This window comes from Balaenoptera ricei, chromosome 4 (assembly GCF_028023285.1).
Source record: "Balaenoptera ricei isolate mBalRic1 chromosome 4, mBalRic1.hap2, whole genome shotgun sequence".
Classification (NCBI taxonomy): Eukaryota; Metazoa; Chordata; class Mammalia; order Artiodactyla; family Balaenopteridae; genus Balaenoptera; species Balaenoptera ricei.
This window is the reverse complement of record NC_082642.1, coordinates 154,414,710-154,420,284: the sequence shown is the minus strand read 5'-3', so window position 1 is coordinate 154,420,284 and position 5,575 is coordinate 154,414,710. Positions and strand designations below refer to the sequence as shown.

At 45.8% G+C, this 5,575-nt stretch overlaps 1 non-coding gene across 1 annotated transcript; it reads left to right on the top strand.

The window, feature by feature from the left end:
* The first annotated feature begins 207 nt into the window (after positions 1-207).
* LOC132365605 (small nucleolar RNA SNORA72) lies at positions 208-338 on the top strand. Its single transcript, XR_009503135.1, has one exon. It is a non-coding gene; the product is annotated as a small nucleolar RNA SNORA72 (small nucleolar RNA).
* The last annotated feature ends 5,237 nt before the right edge of the window (positions 339-5,575 follow it).

Genomic DNA, 5,575 nt, shown 5'->3' with positions numbered 1-5,575 from the left:
TGCACACTTGAAAAATGAAATGGAAAGTGAAGCTATGATCTCAATAATTCAAGTGGGCTGAATAATTCTTCCTAGAGATCAGCAATTCCTTAAATCATCACACTAGTGTAGCTGTCCTAACTTCCAGGGCTTTGTAAATCCAGGATCATTGTGTGTGCAGTTACAAGCTGCCTGGTATGCATGAGGCATTAAAAAATGCAAGGTTTGCTGTGAATATTCTCGCTCTTCTGATTTTGTAATAACCAGGGCAGGCTAAACATTCACTATATTAAGACCATGCATGTGCCCCCAGACCTAGTTCTTTCCCTAGTGTGGCTTTATAAATGCTGGTGATAAACCAAGTCTGATTTACGTGATGCATCTTATGTGGAAAAGGTCTGTGACTCTAGGTATCTGGTCAACCTTGAGAAATGACAGCACTGCTAGTATAATGACTTTTGAAGATAACCATTGCTAATTTGATGATTACCAGTTGCCATTAAATGAACTGTAATATTATTGTGTCTTATTTTCTAGGCAATTCTGACATCATTAGAAGCATGCCAGAACAGACTGGTGAAAAGTAAATCATGCAAAAAGTTTCTTTAATAAAAACTGGCCAGAGCTTGTTTTAAAAAAAATGCAGGGTTTGGAGAAAGTCTAGATGAAACCAAATTCTCAGTCTACCACTTACTAGCTGTGAGCAATCATAAATACCTAGGCCTTCATTTCCTTATCTTTCAGATAAGTTCAGCAAGAGAACACCCACCAAAGTGTTGTTCTGAGCATGAATGCAGAACAGTGCCTGGCACAGAGGAAACACACAGTGGCTACTAGCTGTTACCATTAAAAAATCATTGGATGCAGCCCCTTGGGTTCAGGTGGGTGGGATACTGATAACTTCATTTCACAAATGGCCTTGCTGAAGACCTGAGAGCACAGGGCCCTGGAAATAGGCAGTGTCTCCCTAAGGCACACAGCCATACACCATGCGTACCGACTCATCCAGCTCTGGGCAGCTGCTGTAGAGAAGCCACTTCTGGGCCAATCAATCAGTACAGAACGGTGCACTGCAGATCATATAACATGACACACAGTAATAATATCACAGGGTCATCACTGTAGCTGAAACGCTATGTAGATCTGCAAACATTCTTCCTTTTTCATAATTGTTATAATCTTCTTTATGAGCTGGGGAAAGGCACAAGGAGACAAGCTTTAAACTTGCCAATCAAGTGCCCAGTGTTCTCCATTTTAAATGGGCGAGATGGCTCCCTGTCCTTTAGGTAAAGACTCAGTTTTTCAGATTTGCATCCTGTGCTACCACCACCTCTTGGTGGGCTGGTCTGATCCAGTGCCTGGAATGGAGCCACAAAGTGCTCTGGTCCCGCCTTCTCCTTGGCACCTGTACCGGGACTGACTGATCAAGTTGGTGGCCCTTGTCATTTGAGCTGTTTGCCAGGTCTGAGCCTTTTGCAGCCTCATTACCTGGTCCCCAGCCTCTGCTGGTCCACAGCCTTCTGCTGTCAATCCCTGTACAAATCAAGGTACCAGGAGCAGAGCTGCAAGCTCCCTGTCCAGCCATCAGATGCTGACTGGGGGCATCCCTTGAGAGGCCATCCAAACATCCTTCCAGCTCTCTCCCTCCATCATTCACTCCTTCCAGAGACTTCAGCCTGGAAGGGGAGTGTCCTCTCCCTCTAAGTCCATCATCTTTCCCATCACCCTCCAGGAGGGGAGGGGTGGGTTCTCCTTCTCCCTCTCTAGCAGAGCTTCCCCCCATCCTCTTCTCCTTCCTCTGGGAGCTGGTCTTTCATGGCTCAGCTCAGAAGTGGCCAGGGTGTCTTCCATCCTCTGGAAGGTTCTCTGTGATCCAAACCCAGCAGGCGAGACTGTGGGAAGGGAGCCATCAATAAAGATGACAAAGATGAGAATCCACTGCTTTACTGTCCCACGACCACCGTGTGCAGAGGTGTGGGTGTGGGTGTGTGTAAGGTTGTTCAATAGTCACATTTCAACTTAAAATTAGCCATAATTTCTGAGTGTGAAAAGAAAAAGACACTGGGCTGCAGGGAAGGCGGCCAGCCCCGTGCTGAGAACCAAGACTAGATGTGTGGGTAGGACAGTGTCCAGATCACTGGTGAGGCAGTGAGGATTTGAGAAACAGGAAATGGGATGGTAAAGTGGGCTGAGGATGCAGAGGTCAGGGGCTCACAAGTTGTAGGCAGTGCTGGAAAGCCAGGCAGAGAAATTGGGATTCAGTGCGTAAGGAAGAATGGAGTCCACACAGATAGATGGGTGTTCAGGGGCAGGAAGTCCATGGCTGAGGAAGGGTCTTCTAGCATAGAGCTTTCCCCACAGTGCTCAGAGCAACCCCCGGGGCTCTGTGGTTGGGAGGTGGGGCCCAGTCCCCTGAGGGAGAAGGCACTGGGTAGACAGGACTCTGGGATTACAATCCCCACTGCAGCCACACTGTTCTGCTGCCTTCGTTGTGGTGTAAGAACCAAAATGAAGGCTCCATAATGTGTGCTGCCTTGACATCTGGTCAACCTGGGAGGGCCCTGAGTCATCTGTCCTGGTCCCCCTCCCCACTACACTCTTGCAGACAAGGTCTCCTAGCCAAGCAACCCTCCTGATAAAGGGGCTCAGGCCCAGGTCTTGCTTATCCCTGCATAGAGGGTTTCAGTCCCTGCCAGGCTGAAAAACTATTCAAAGCAGCCAATCACATCCTGCCATGGGAATCAGGGCCCTCTTGAAAAGAAGAAGAAGGAGGAGAAGAAGAAGGTGGGGAGGGGAGGGGGAAGGGGGAGGAGAAGGAGAAGAAGATAAAAGGAGGAAGGAGAAGGAGATGATGAGTGCAAAAGTACCTTAGTCAGTTGGCTTAGGTATTTAGAGTAGTGGTCCACAAACAACTTTGACCACTTTCCTCTCTTGGGATACAGGTTTTGAGCACACTCACTGTTCCATGGAGTGTTATTGAGCCGTGAATTGCATGCATATATTACTGTGTTAATAATTCTGTATATACTCTAATATGCAAGAATTTTAAGGAGAATGAGATAAAAGTTACTGTCATAAAAATTCTAGTATTTTCTTTCCCCTTATGGACCCCTAAAAACCATGCATAGACTAGTAGTACAGATAGTTCAGAAAAAAATGCCTCCAAGAGCTGAGCCATCATGACACGACGAGGTCAGCTCAGTGATGAGTATCTCTGGTTTCAAGTTCACCTGGGAAGACAAATGGTTTGACTCAAAAAGATCCTACTACCACTGCCAGATGACACCTTAAAGAGCCCAGTCCCTTGACACAGGCTTGCTGGTCAGCCTCTCAGATGCCTGATAATAAAATGACTAAAAGAAACACGAGGCCTGGGGAAGTAAGAGAGGCAGGTTTAGTAGTTATTGTTGTGCATTAATGTTCTTTCCCAAAGGCATTATTTTGCTCCACATTCTAGACTTTCTTCTTACAGACGTCAGAAACATATTTGGTACAATCATAAAAATGTCATTGAGATCAAAGTGACTCCGTGTCCTCCTTCCTTATGTCTGAATTTTTGGATTATGACTCCCAAGTTGTTATTAAGGCAATACTAATGTAGAAAGGCCGGGCTCAGTATGCTGCTTGGAGTTTTATTTTTCATCTTCCTCTCACCAACAAATCTATAGACCTACCATCATCTCTATCCATCTTCCCTGCTTTCCTACTACAAGGAACAAAACTGGTAAATTCCTCTGCTTGTGCTCTGGGTCCCATCTCCTATTCCCTTCTCACATACCCTACTCCTCACTTATTTTTCTCTCTCCTCTCTCTCTCTCTCCCACTCAGATACTTTTATCCCTCCCCACCACGTTATTCATGTCAGTACACAAACCTGATCCATCTTTCAAAGGCACCTCTTTACCTCTTACTCAACTCTAGCTAAAACCTCTGCATGTTTTTCTCCTGTTTCCTGTGAAACAAGTTATGACTCACTGTCTGAATTTAATCACCTAGCCCCCCGCCATCTCTTCATCCTGGTCCTATCTGTCCCCCATTCTTACCACTCTACTCTCTTGTCAAGGACCGTGACCCACCTCCACTGCCAAATTCTGTGGCACTTCTGTGTCATAGCCCCACCAAACCTCTCTGCAGCCTTAGGCACAGTTCCTTCCTCCTTTTCCATACACACCTCTCTCTCGATTTTCTGACGCTGTGCTCTCCTACTCTTTTCTCCACCACTCTGGGCTCCTTCTCCATCACTTCTGCTGTCTCCGGCTCCTGCCCTACACAACAACCATATGCTGCAGTGTCTATGAATAGGACTTTAGCCCTGCTTCTCCATCTACACTCCCTTCTTAGGTCTGATCGGTTAAGTTCACATTTGTAAATATCACCCATTCTTTCTAGTCCAAAATTTTATCACTAGTTCAGACTTCTCCTCTGAACCCAAGGCTTATATAATCAATTTCCTGTTTAGTACCTCCATTTAAATATCTTATAGACATTTCAAACTTCTAAAACATCAATGACCAAAACAGCAGCCTGGTTTCCACCCTCCATAATCTGTTTCTCCCTGAGTTTTCTGCACCTCATTATATGACATCATTGCCCACTGGTTGATCAAACTGGAAACGTAGGTGGCCACTCTTCAGTCCTCCTACCCTCCATATCCAATCAGCCACCAAGCTCTATGTGTTACTTTCCTATTTCTTCTCTAACAAATTACCACAAACTTGTGGCTTAAACAATATTCATTTATCATGTTACAGTTTTGAAGGCCACAAGTCTGACATGAGTCTCTCTGGGCCAAAATCAAGGTGTCAGCAGGGCCACGTCCTTTTTGGAGGCTCTAGGAGAGAGTCCATTTCCTTGCTAATTCAGGTTGTCAGCAAAATTGTCTTCCTCGCAATTGTTGGACTGAGAGCCCTTTTCCTTGTTGGCTACCAGCTAAGAGTCTTTCCCAGTTTCTAGAAGCCACCTACACATCTTGGCTCAAAGCCCCCTTCCTCCTTCTTCAAAGCCAGCAATTGTGGGTAAAGTCCCTCTCATGTTTCAAATCTCTTCTTCTATTGCTTCTCTCTAATTCAGCTGCAAAAGATTCTCTACTTTTAAGGGTCCATTAGAATGGACCCACTCAGGTAACCCAGGATCTCCCCATCTCAATGTTTGTACTCTTAATCACATCTGCAAAGTTCCTTTTTCCAAGGAAGGTAACATATTCACAGGTTCTGGCAATTAGGCATAGACATCTTCAGGAGGCCACTGTTCTGCTTACCAAAGCCCATCTGTTCTGCACCCAACACATCTCAGATCAGTTCACACTTCTCTCTCCACTCCCTCCACCCGCATCCTTCCACCATCCTCTGTTACTGGGCAGATCCAATGGCCTCCTCCTGTTCTTTCTGCTTCCCCTCTTACTTTTCCCATGCGGTTCCTACACAGCAGGCAAAATAATATTCTAAAACCTTAGACACAAAACCTTCTCCTATCTCCAGCTTAACCCTTCACTGTCTTCCCTTTATTGTTGAGACCAAAATTCAAATGCAAAAAGGTCTTTGTGATCTGACCCCACCACCCTCTCCAGCGTTCTTTTCCACCACTCAACCCCTTGCTC